At 38.8% G+C, this 12,725-nt stretch overlaps 1 non-coding gene across 1 annotated transcript; it reads left to right on the top strand.

Annotated features, from left to right (window-relative positions):
• Positions 1 to 12,296: 12,296 nt before the first annotated feature.
• On the top strand, positions 12,297 to 12,380 carry TRNAR-UCG. Its single transcript has one exon. It is a non-coding gene; the product is annotated as a tRNA-Arg (tRNA).
• Positions 12,381 to 12,725: the final 345 nt, after the last annotated feature.

The raw sequence follows: 12,725 nt of genomic DNA, 5'->3' as shown, positions 1-12,725 counted from the left end.
ATCTGCTCTCTCATAGAATTGCAAAAAATAAAAATTTATGCATATCAAGAGTAACTGGTTAATAAAGTAAGGTGTTTAGAGAAATATAGAGCAGTATTGAATTTCTTCTTTTAATTCTTTGCAAGTAGTGATTTACCTGTTAACAAGATGCTCGAGATGCACCACTGCATTGCCCTTACTATGGGGAAGTGGTGTTAACGCTGGCTGTAGGTATACTGCTTGTGGTCACAGTAGCAGATGATGACTGTGTGCTGCTGTCAACAACAGAGGTGGTTCCAGCTGAGCCTGTATGTGTGGGGACTGTAGTTGCGAGGCTGGTGGTTGTCACTGGGGTAGTATTAATGGCATTAGCTTCAGGTGTGGTAGTTTCTGCTACTGTTGTGGTAACTGGAGCTGTAGAGGTCCCTTCTGGAGGTAGCGTGGTAGCATCTGCTGCAAGTGTGGAAACCTCAGGGGTTTCTGTGGGTTCTGCAGAAAAAGTCGTGGCAGTGTCAGTACTGGTTGCAGGGAGAGTAGTATCTTCTGCTTTGGTAGCAGTGACCTCATCAGTGGAGACAGTTGTTTCAGTTTCTGTGGTGGCAGAGTCCAATTCGGTGGTTAAATCTTCAGACACAGTGGTGGAAGTGACACCTGATGGAGTTGTGATGGCAGTGGTACCTAAAGTTTCTGTAGTGTCCTCATCCACTAGAGTTGTGGCTTCACTGGCTGAAGAACCAGGTTCAGCAGGGAGGGTGGTGGCTGGTAGGCTTGTACTGGCAATGGTGGTAGCATCTGAGGCTGATGGTGTAGTTGCAATGCTCATGGAGGCTGCAGCTGTTGCAGTGGTAGCTGTTACAGGAATTGTGGTTGTAGATGATGCAGCCGTTGTAGTAGTGGCAAAAGATATAGTGCCTTCTTCTAAGGTTGTGGAGTCAGCTGAAGGGGTTGTGGCACCTTCCGCTGAAGTGGTGGCAGTTTGGGTGGTTGTATTATTTGCCGACTCAGAGGTGGTCTCGTCCCCAGTGGTTGTAGCATCAGGGGTCTGGACGGTGGTTTCACTGTTGGTCAGTGCACCAGATTCAGTAGTAGAAGCAGCGCTCGGTACCACTGTGGTGGCACCAGAAGGAGATGTGGTGCCAGTGATGGAAGGTGTGGTACCAGAGATGGAAGTGATACTTGTGGTGGCATCAACCCCTGGAGTTGTGGAGACTGCTGTGGTTGTGCTGGTAACTCCTCCAGGTATTGTAGTTGTAGCCGAATCAGTTGTCCTCGCGGCTGGAGATGTGGAATCTACTGCTGAGATTGTAGGGTTAGCTGTGGGGGTCGTGGCATCAGCAGGTACAGTTGTGGCAGCTTCAGTAGTTGTGACATCTGTCGGTTCAGTGGTAGCCTCTTCCCCTGGGGTTGTAGTTCCAGAAGCCTGGGTGGTGGTTTGACCCCTACTGGTCAGCGCGACTGGTTCAGCAGTGGAGGCTGAAGTCACAGGTGTTGAAGTGGCTGCACCTGCTACCGTTGTGCCTGCAGCAGCAGCTGTCTCATTGGTGGCTGAGGTTGTGACTGTACTACTGGTGGTCGTTTCTAGCCCTGGGGTTGAAGAAGCTGCTGCTGCGGTGGTGGTGAATGTCCCCACGGATGTTGGGTTTGAGGATCCAGCAGTTGTAGTAGCAGTGAGTGACGAGTCTGTTTCTGAGGTTGTGGAGGAATCTGTTGTACCAGTTGTTACCCCATTAAGTGAAGCTGTGGTGGTAGCTTCAGTGGTTGTGTCATCGGCTGTTTCCGTGGCACCCTCAGTCAGTGGGGAAGTAGCTTCAGTGGTTGTGTCATCGGCTGTTTCCGTGGTAGTCTCATCCACTGGTGTGATGGCAGAGCTCGATGCAGCTGTGGTGGCAGTACCAGGTACACTGGTGGTTGTAGAACTTAGTGCAACTGTGGTTGTGGTACCGCGTGTAGCTGTGGTTGTGACAGAACTAGAAGCAGTGGTCGAAGTTCTGGGTGTTTCTGTGGTAGCAGAAGGAAGAGTTGTGGTAGCACTGGCTGATAATGAGGTAGCACCAGTGCTAGCGGCACCAGTTCCCAGAGTTGTGGTGGCTGTCACACTTGTGACTCCATTTGTGGGGGTTGTGGCTCCAGTCTTGGTGGCAACAGTAGCAAGGGCTGTGTTTGCTGAAGCTGTAGAGGCAGCTTGAGAGGTGGAATCATCAATAGCTGGGAGAGTGGTGTCATCTCCTGTGCTAGCTTCAGCTTCTGAGCCCTTTGTGGTGAAATCAGGTGCGGTGGTGGAAGCAGAGGTTAAGAGCGTTGTGGAGTCAGCCCCTGGGTTTATGGAGGTGGCAGCACTGGAAGCAGCAGACTCTTGGGGTGTGGATTCCACTGAAGGTGTCACGGAGGTGACCACAGATGTTGTGGTGGAGGCAGCACCGTTTGATGAGTTTGTGGTTGATGTCACTTGGACTGTGGTGGCAGCCACTGGGGATAGAGTTTCAGGGGTTCTGGTGGTTGCATTTGATCCCTTAGTTGCAGTGGCAGATGTACGCGTTGGGGCAACTGATACAGATGTTGTGCTATCAGATATGGTACTAGCAATAGCGGCCAAATTACTAATAGTGCCAGGTGCTGCAGTGATTGCATTGGTCGGGCCGACAGTTGTGATGGCTTCTGTCCCTGTTGGCTTTGTTGGAGGCTTTGGTTTAAGAGGGCGTGGCTTATGAGGCAAATGAGGATGGTGATTGTGCTGCTGGTGTGTATGGGGATGTTGCCCACTGGGCCTTGGTCTTGGTGGGTGTAGACAGAATGGATGAACCTTCAGTAGACACTTATGTGGTCGATTTGGCTGTAGACAGGGAAGTTTAGGTTGATGAAATTTAGGTGGAGCAGGTTTTGGAAACGGTTTTGTGACTTTGCTATGTGGACGCTTTTTCCGTGGCGTTTGAACAGTTTTAGATCCTTTGGGTTTAGGTAATTTCAGTCTTTTTTGGGAAAGTATAGGTTTCCCTTTTTTTGGTTGCTTTATAGCTTTGCCTGTTGAGGAAGGTGGTCTTTTTTTTCCTTGAAGGGATTTAAGCTGATTTACATCTTTCTTACGAGGTTTAAATGGTCTCTTTTTGGATTTGCTTGGCCTTTTTTGTGCTGTTAGAGATGTAGGCTGCCTTTTTTTAGATGGTTTTATAGATTTACTCTTTGCAGGAACTGTTTTTGCAGTCTTTTTACCTGCTGTGGGCTGTTTCTGTCTTGATTTCTTTTGAATTTTCTTCTTGGCCAGAGATCTTTTTGGTCCTGCTCGAGCAGATTTAGACCCATTGAGAAGATTTCTGGCAGCTGGTTTAGATTTTTTTAGGTTTTTCTTTTTGGCTAGAGGTTTTTTGAGAGCTGGAGATTTGCCTTCTTTTGTTTGACTTGACTGCTTCCTGGCAGTTTTAGACAAGGAGCTTTTCCTTTTTTTTGGTCTTTTCTTTGAGGCTGGTGGTGATTTTGGTACTGATTTAAGTGCTTTAGGTTGACTTACTTGTTTCTTGGCAGGTGCAGTAAAGTTTTTGGATTTCTTTGACACTTTATTTTTGACTATAGATGTTTTCTGTTTTGTTGCAACTTTTCTTGGCTGACTGAGCTTTTCCTTGGCAGATATAGACGCTGTCTTTTTAGATGTAGTTAGATTTTTCTTTTTGGCTTTTAAAACTGCTCTTGTTACCGTTGCCTTAGCTGGCCCTTTTTTGACTGGAGTTAATGATTTGGTTTTTTGTTTCTTTAGAATCTTCTTTTTGGCTAAGGTATTTTTAGTGACTGCTTTACTTGCTTTTGCCCGATTCTGTTTTTTCTTAACAGATGATGACAGAGTCTTAAATAGTTTAGTTGGTCTTTTCTTCGGAGCTGAAGAAGTTTGGGGGGAATCTTTTATTGCTATGGACCTAGATTGTGTTTTGGATGCAGACACGTTTGGTTTATAAATATTTTGAGATTTCTTCTCAGTTAGATATGTTTTTGGAGCTGATTTAGTGGTGCGCCGTTTTAACTGTTTCTTAGCAGGTGTAGACTGGATTCTCCTGGGTTTTTGTGGAGTTTTCTTTGAAGCTGAAGTTCTTTTTGTTGCTGCCTGAGCTACTTTGGGCAAATTCAACTGCTTCTTGGCAGAGGTGGACAGGGTTTTTTTAGATGCATTTTGACTTTTCTTTATAGCTAAAGATGGTTTTGGTACTACTGGAGTCTGCTTTGACTGTTTCTTGGCTGTTGTCTTCGGACTTTTTTTAGGCTGTTTTAGAGTTTTACTTGTCCTGCGTGGAGTATTTCGACCTGTTAAACCAGATGAAAGGGGGAGCCCTTTCTTGGCAGAGGCTAATGTATTTTTCTTAGACCTGACTTGTCGACTTTGCCTTTCTGATGGCAGAATAGGTTTTTTCTTTTTACCTGATATCCTAGAATTTAAAGACAATTGGCTAGATGCTTTGTTAGGCAGTGAAGGTGAGCCAGAGGTGTGAGAACGGGTTTGAGGTCTCCTAATGACTTGGGTGGATAGAGGTCTTTTTTGTGATGTCCTGGTGGGGGAACTTTGCACTGGCCGACGGTTAATTGTTTTCCCTGTTGCCAGGCGCTGTGATTGCTGACTCTCACTGAACTGCAGCAGGAGAGAATAGAAGATATTACCAAATGAAGCATTCAATCAATTATTGTTTTATATTTTCACTTTAGTTATAGAAGCTCTTCTGCACTTTAATTTGGAAGGTGCTTTGGTTTTCATGTGTAATATAAATTTAGAATAAACTGCACTGTAAATTAAAAGAACACAATATGTGGATGATAAGAGAAAGTACTGGATGTTACTTTCAATGCTTAGAGTATTTTCTAAGAATATCCAACAAAATACAGAAATGTAATTTGGGGAATCCAATTCGTTGGTTTTATAAAACACCCCATTAATCTATGAAAACTTGTCTTTTGCATAAAAACTGCAGGATGAAATCAGTGTCATCTCCTTTAGGAAAATAGGGGCGCCTGGGTGGCTTAGTCAGTTAAGCTTCCAACTTTCGCTTGGGTCATGATCTCGCGGTTCGTGGGTTCCAGCCCCGCGTCGGGCTCTGTGCTGACTGCCAGCTCAGAGCCTGGAGCCTGTTTCAGAGTCTGTGACTCCCTCTCTCTCTGACCCTCCCCTGCTCATGCTGTCTCTTTCTCTCTCTCCTAGAAATAAATATAAACATTTTAAAAAAAGGAATTAAGAAAAGAATCACATAGTTATCATGTAATCATGTTACATGAATCTCAATGAAAGTATTACATCTAAACCTTAGTTTAGAAATTATATAAAAGAGACGTATTTGATGTTGAATTCAGAAAGTTAGATATTAAAAAACTGCAGTGAAAACACTGAGTTTCTCTTGCTTGTAAAAGCTGTGTCTGAGGCATTAAATATTCTGGGAAGAATATGACAAGGAAATAATAGTAATCATAGAAAAGGAAAGAAAGGATCCTTGAATGAAGCATGGCGGGTTAAATAGCATGGAACAGACACTTGAAGACCACCTGTGGTTCTAAAAATAGTGGATACTATGCTCTGATCAAAGAGAGAGCTAAGGAACTAGTAAATAGTATATACTTAAATCAGAAGAGCAGAAGAAGGTATTTAGAAAAACAAAGAACTCTGCCAGAGCTATAAAAGGGAAAAGCAAAAAGCCACAAATTTCAAAAGACCAAGGCTCACTCAGAAAAGTACATAAAAACCTATTTGCACAAGCCATGTTTCAGATGAGTCAAAGATGTATAACAATTGTTTATTTTAGATGCCAATAGAAGAGACTATCTTCTTTTTCATGGTGTTTATGTCTTACGTGGAAGAACATATTGCAGTGTTCGATCATGAGACCATAATAGTAGGCCCAGAAGTTGAGTGAAAAACAAGCCAGATAGATGGGTAAACTTGCCCTCATTTTTCATCTTCACAGGGGAATCTCCTTATAATGAAGGTAGTGGGTGAGCATGGATGGGAAGGAGAAGTGGGAGTCTTGGTAATTTCATTGGAAGATTAGTTCTGGTCCTCCAAATTTATTTGGCGATTTTCTTTTATCCTCCTCAACTAATAGTCATTCTCTTCTGCTTCTCTCCCTCCTTTTCTCTCTTTATTTCCCTTTCACATCTCCCTTTGCTTTGTTTCTTCTCAATTTCCAGGTGATTTTGAATAAACATATTTTTATGATTACTAGAAGCAGAGGTAATTGTTTCTGTTTCTTTCCATCTCATGTAACTGTGTCTTGATTTTCGAAATACAGTGCCATAATCTCACTCTGAACCCTAACTCATTGTTAACATAGCTCTCAATTTTAAGTCACTCTTATTTCAAATGTATTGAATCTTACCTGGAAACAAATGGCAAAGATGAGGATGAGCCCAGTCAGGATTAAACCCTTCATTTTGTCCTTTTAACCCCTATAAGTAAAGAAACAGGAGAAAAGATTTGTTATGTGCTTGACAATGAAATAATAGGTTTTGCCAAACTGCCCAGTGATATAAAATTAAAATTTTAGTAGCAAGTTTGAGCTAAGAAATTTTTTCCCTAAAATTAAGCTTCAGATGTGGATGTGAAATGAAAAGATATCTATATATTTTTTGAAAACACTTATCATTATTTGAAACCACTAAAAATTAGGTTTTTCCATTTGGTTTACTAATAAGGTTATTATTTTCCTTTAAATTCTCATCTAAAAGGAGACCTTCATCTTCTATCAGGAATTATATTAAGAAATCCCTCACCTATCCATTATCCACTTACTGCATATGTATTTACTAGCCTCCCACCCCCCACCCCAGTACTTTCTCTCCTCTCCCAACTTCCATCACCTTCTTTTAGGAAAATCATAGCAGTTGTGACTTAAAGAGAGTTCCAGAAAGGTACTGGCTTGCTCTTAAACTGAGTGGCCAACTTTATTGAACTCAGATACTATATGCATGATGTATGACATGGTGCACTATGTACTATATTGCGAGGACTGTTCCCATGAAATCCTGTGATTCTCTGATGCTATTTGACTTTTGCTCTCCTCTTCCCTCTAATTTTATTTTTTAGTCTACAGGATCCTTTACCTGAAAATGTTCTGTAAATTTTTATCACACACTTCACCTATTGATAATTCATTTTTAGATGGCATACCCATGACAGTTAAAGTTATTGAATGTATCAAATCTATTTCTGACTTGTATTAGTCTAATTTTTAAGAACCTCATGCTGTTTCTCCTAATATAATATGGTTTTATGGGTGGAAAATGTATGATGCTTCCATGATGCCAGATTATTAGGATGAGTATATAGGAAAAAAGACTTCCAATTCCAGAATGTTGTGAAAGGAAAATGGAAAATAAAGGCAGCCTGTATCTAACTTAGGAATTACCTTAGGGAAGCTCAGTATAAATGAGCTGCTCTCTGATAGCACATGGCTTATGATGATGTGATGGGGGAACCTTCTGCTTTAGTGGCTCTAAGTGCCAACAGGTCACCTTTTAGAAGGTGTTCATCATCAGATGAAACTTTAGAAGATTTCATCATCAGAAAACTCTGAAACCACTTGGTGTTTCAATCTGACTCTGAATTGAATCAGTCTCCATCAACATCTTCCCTCATAAAACAGTCTCTTCCATGTGTCCCCATTTCAGTGAATGACAGTATTCTCCCAGTAGTTAGTGTAAGCCAGAACCCTGAGTCAGGCATGACTTTTCCTCTCATTCTCCTGTCTCCGTCCATCACTAAATCCTCTCTATGTTTTACTTTCTGGACAGTTTTGAAACAGGTTGCTTCTCTTTATCTTCACCAACAGCATCCTAGTCAAGGTAGCATCATATCTCACTTGAGCCACTCCTTAATATTACCTATTAAGTAGCAGGCACTGTTCTAGGATATGGAGAGATAGGGGAGATTGTTTCAATATCCTTGACTTGTTAGAGTTTTCATTTTCATGATTACCAAAATAGTCTCCTAACTGACCCGCAGCCTTGCTTTTAACTGACTACAGTCACTCTGAATTTTATAAAATACAATTATGATTATTCTGGTTCCCTCATTAAAACATTCTACTGGTTTTCCATTGCCTATTATCTTAAAGCCTTCCCCCCAAATTCTTCAAGTGGCTCACAAGGCCCATTGGAACCCCACTTCTCCTTGATCTTCAGTCACATCTCTTTTAGTGTCACTCACATTTTGTGTGTGTGTGTGTGTGTGTGTGTGTGTGTGAGAGAGAGAGAGAGAGAGAGAGAGAGAGAGACAGAGAGAGAGAGAGAGAGAGAGAGGAGAAAGAAAGACTCATCTTCTTTAAAGGTCCTTACATATTCTGTTACACAATTCAAGGCAAAAGGCTTTTTATTCCCACCTATCTACTGGAACAACTTCAGTCAAGTTAGCTAATGATGTGTTTATTGTCAGTCTAATTCTTGTCTTACAGAATGGAAATCTCTTCAGTGTTTGACAAGTCCTTCCCTTTTCTCTTGTTTTTTGCGGAACCAATTTATCCTTCCTACGTATCTGAAGGTTTTTTTGTTTGTTTCTTTTAGATTTGTTCATGCGTTTTCTTTCTTCTCTACTTGCTCAATTATGGTTCTGACATCAGTCCTATTTTTCTCTCACTCTATAGCAATGTCCCTGTACGTCTCCTGCCTTTATTTGGAAACAGCATCTATCTATATGCCGACTTCTAAGTTTATTGATCAAGATTCATATATCCACCTCTTTCATGGACATCTCCAATTGGTTGTAGCATTGCACCTTTAGCCTGGCTTGTCCAAAATTTAATGTATTACCTCCCCCAGGCTCTTCTTGATTAAGAAACCACATTTATTCACACAATTACCTTGAGAGGGGTGTTTCCTTTGGATCTTGGTCAGGACTTGCTTCTTCTTGACTCACCAGTGCCTCTAAGACTTGATACCTGCAGATGTCAAGAGAATTAATTGAATGGCTCTTCCACCTAATAAGGCAGACATGCCTTCCATTTGTACCTCCTACTTTTTGCCTATTGGTTGTAGTAGGGAGTGGGAGCTAGGAAAAAAAAGTGTATGTACGATTATTTCAATTTAATCTTGAAATATTTGCCCTTTGGATTTTCTGACTCAGGAATGTTGAGAGCTCTATCTTATCTTTTACTTGGAAGAGGTAATGATAAAATATGATCATTAACAAAATTCATAAATAAACACTGCTGCATATATGTATACCACTCATTTTAAAAAAACATGGTTTGATTTCTTATTTGCAGTTAATAGAATAATTTGTATATTGCCAGATGTTCCCCAATTCTTGGAATTTGAACAACTTTATTTTTGCAGTTTGTTTCCATATTCCAAAATTTAATAGACTCAACGATATGAATGTCTGGGAGAGTGTAATAGGAGAATATAAATAATCTTTCCTCCATTGAGTTAAGACATTTATTTAACACTTAAACTCAAAGTGCCTGCGTTAGGGGAAATTTGTGAACTATGTCTACCTTGCTGTACCCTCCTTGTACTCCCTCATGACCCTTTTAATTTAGAATCTCCCAAATTTTAAAAAGCACATATTCAATCACCTAATAGTCTACTTTGTAAATACTTTTTTAATTGCCATGACCATGCAATGGAAGAAATATAGATAATTTTCATTAAGCATACTTTTATTAATTTTATACTGATTTATTTACCATTTTTACATATTCATCTGTATTAAGCCACATACCAGAACAAATGGCAAATCCAGTAATTCTGAAGAAATGTGAGAAATCACTAGTGTATTTGAGAAAAAAAATGGAAAAAAGTTTCTAAAGGCAATTCTAGAATGGTAAAAAGAGCACTAAACTTGAAATTGAGAGGTTTAGATTTAACTCCTAGCTCAGTCATTTTATTTCTGTGTGGCCTTGGTAAACTTATTTGCAAATGCCATTTTCATATCTATAAAATGAGATCAATCTTGCTATTAGAATTAATTAGAATATTCATTTACTTTGTAAACTTTATAGCACTATGTGACAATATTGTTTATAATATATTTTATTTGTACATTGGATTTTTAACATATTTTTATAGATATATTTAATATAACTTTTAATGTCAACATTACTAGATTTGAAATTACAACTTTGACTTATGTATTTATTCAACAGATATTTCTTGGACATCCACTCCACAGAAAGCATTGTGGATTCAACAGGAACAAGAGAGACCTAGTTCTTGCCTTGAGGGAATAGGGTTTTATTGGAAAGAAATATAATACAAACAGAAAATAGTGACTTTGATCTATTGATATCTGGTTAACAGAGCAAGTACACTTCCACTTAGCCATTTCTTTTGGACAAACTTTCTTCATTCACTTTTTCCTCCAAGAACCTTGTGTAGGTCAGAAGTCAAGGTTTGGCTGCACTTGAATGACTGGGTGCCTGCTTGATAATCAGTATCATAATAAGAGCTGTGCAACAACAATATACAATATTGTCTTTTCTGAGATTTGAGATGATCACTTTAAAGTTAATAAAATTATGTATACTTAATACTGATACACTAATTTGACTCATAATAAGGTTGACCTCTTTCTCTTTTATATCCGTCATTACTTTGGAGCATTAATCCTAACACTCTCCTTTAGGAAGTCAGTATTATTTTAGGAGTTCCAGTTTATGATTTTTATTCTGATTGAATATTGGAATATGGTAGAAAGGACTTTGGAAGCTAATAACTTTAGTCTTCACAGTCCCTAGATTTGAGTTTATACTTAATGTTGTAAGGACAATTCATATATGAAAATTGCATCATGTAACATTATAAACTCTATGTTTATGTAAAAATCTTTCATGCTTTGTTCAGTGTGAACTCAAAGATACTCAAGAAGTTTTAGAAAAGTAAACCAACCTTCTTGTAATCATGAATAAAATGCACAGTTATTAACATGTTATTGATAAGGAAGAAAGAGATTATTAATCATTTATTTACTAATACCAACCATGATTAAATAAATACAAAATATCTGGATATATTCTTATCAAAATTATTGGTATTAGCATGACCTTAGACATTTTCTATCAGGTTGTTTTGAGAAAAGTAGGAAAATAATTGCTGACATGTGGTTCATAAGCAATTCTTAGAGAAGGGAGTTTCAGACCAACTTGGCTCTCTGTTCTAAAACATAATGTTTAGAAAATCAAGACAATGTAAAATGATTACATAGTAGAAAATCTGAAAGGAAAATAAGTATATATGTTTTTGGAGGAAGGATAAAAGTAGCTATATAGATGTTATAGTCTTAGAGTAGTTATAAACAGTGGGTAGGAATTCAGAATTGGTGAGAATTTGTAGGTATGGTGTCATTTGAGGAATAATGCAATTTAATAAGTAGACATATACTTACTCTGATATATATGTACATATACAAATTATGGGCAATACACTTTTTATTTCAATTAATTTTGGTATGAAATGTGTTCTTATTTTGCATTTGTAATTATCTGGTAATGCTTATGTTTCTTTGCTCACAGTCATCATCATTCAACTCTGCATTAATACCATGAATAACCTCAAAATTACGACCTTTTCAAGAATTGATCAAATGTGATTTTGCTCAGTTTATGATTTACAGAAGTTACTGCTTGTTGTACGAATAAATAAGTCAGAATTTAAATATATATACTTGAACACTCAATAAGGTGCTTTTTCTGAAGTACTGAAATACCATATTTCAGTTATAGAATTTTGGAACTATTTGGGCTCTTAATTCAACAGTGTTGAAGAAAATTTACCTGTGGTAAAAGAAAAAATCCTCTATTTTGCCAAAATCCCTGTGACTTTATAAGGTATAATTACTTTATAATATTTTCTTTTAAGATAAATTTAGAATTCATTTTTTGTGTTACTATTGTACACTCATATGTCCCTTGACAGAAGAACTGTGTAGCTGCCATTGCTTCTATATTAATATGTTTTTCCCAGTCCACACTCTTTTCTTCTGCCCTTCATACTTAAATATTCTTCCATTCATCCATTCTTATTCATCTTGAAAATGGTGAGATAATCAAGATATCTCTCCCTTCGCTCCATATTAACACTCATTAAGTAGCTGAATCTGGCAAGACGTTAATGAGCTTAGTGAGTCACTTCACACAGGTGAGCCTCCTGGGGGCAGAGAACAGAGAGGAAAAGGAGAGTGGATCTGGAGGCACTGAGAGGAGCTTCAGTACAATCATAAAGCCATACATGGGCCCTGGAATTTCTAGGTCATTCTGATGTTAAACACTGTTCCATGATATACAGAATAGTTATTTCCCTCCTTTTACTTGAATAAATATTAGTTCACCAAGAACCACCTATTAATATTGTACTGAAGGGGCGCCTGGGTGGCTCAGTCGGTTAAGCGTCTGACTTCGGCTCAGGTCATGATCTCATGTTCGTGGGTTCGAGCCCCACATCAGGCTCTGCGCTGACATCTCCGAGCCTGGAGCCTGCTTCAGATTCTGTGTCTCCCTCTCTCTCTGACCCTCCCCTGCTCATGCTGCCTCTCTCTCTCTCTCTCTCAGAAATAAATAAAACATTTAAAAAAATCTAATCAACATCAACAACAAGCTAGGTTAGTCTTGACATTTTCTAAAATAGGCCCAAGCACATATCATAAAGAATTTACATTATAAGATGTTTTCAGATTTAAATGACAGTGTTTAACAATCCATAAAATATGTTGTAAAATTGTTTGCAATTCTGAGATTGTTATTATTCTCTGGGAATAAAAATTATTCTTATTCCGTAGGATTGTTGTAAAGATT

This window comes from Hyaena hyaena, unplaced genomic scaffold, assembly GCF_003009895.1.
Source record: "Hyaena hyaena isolate Hyena2069 unplaced genomic scaffold, ASM300989v1 scaffold_395, whole genome shotgun sequence".
In the NCBI taxonomy this organism is placed as follows: Eukaryota; Metazoa; Chordata; class Mammalia; order Carnivora; family Hyaenidae; genus Hyaena; species Hyaena hyaena.
This window is presented reverse-complemented; position numbering and strand designations above follow the sequence as displayed.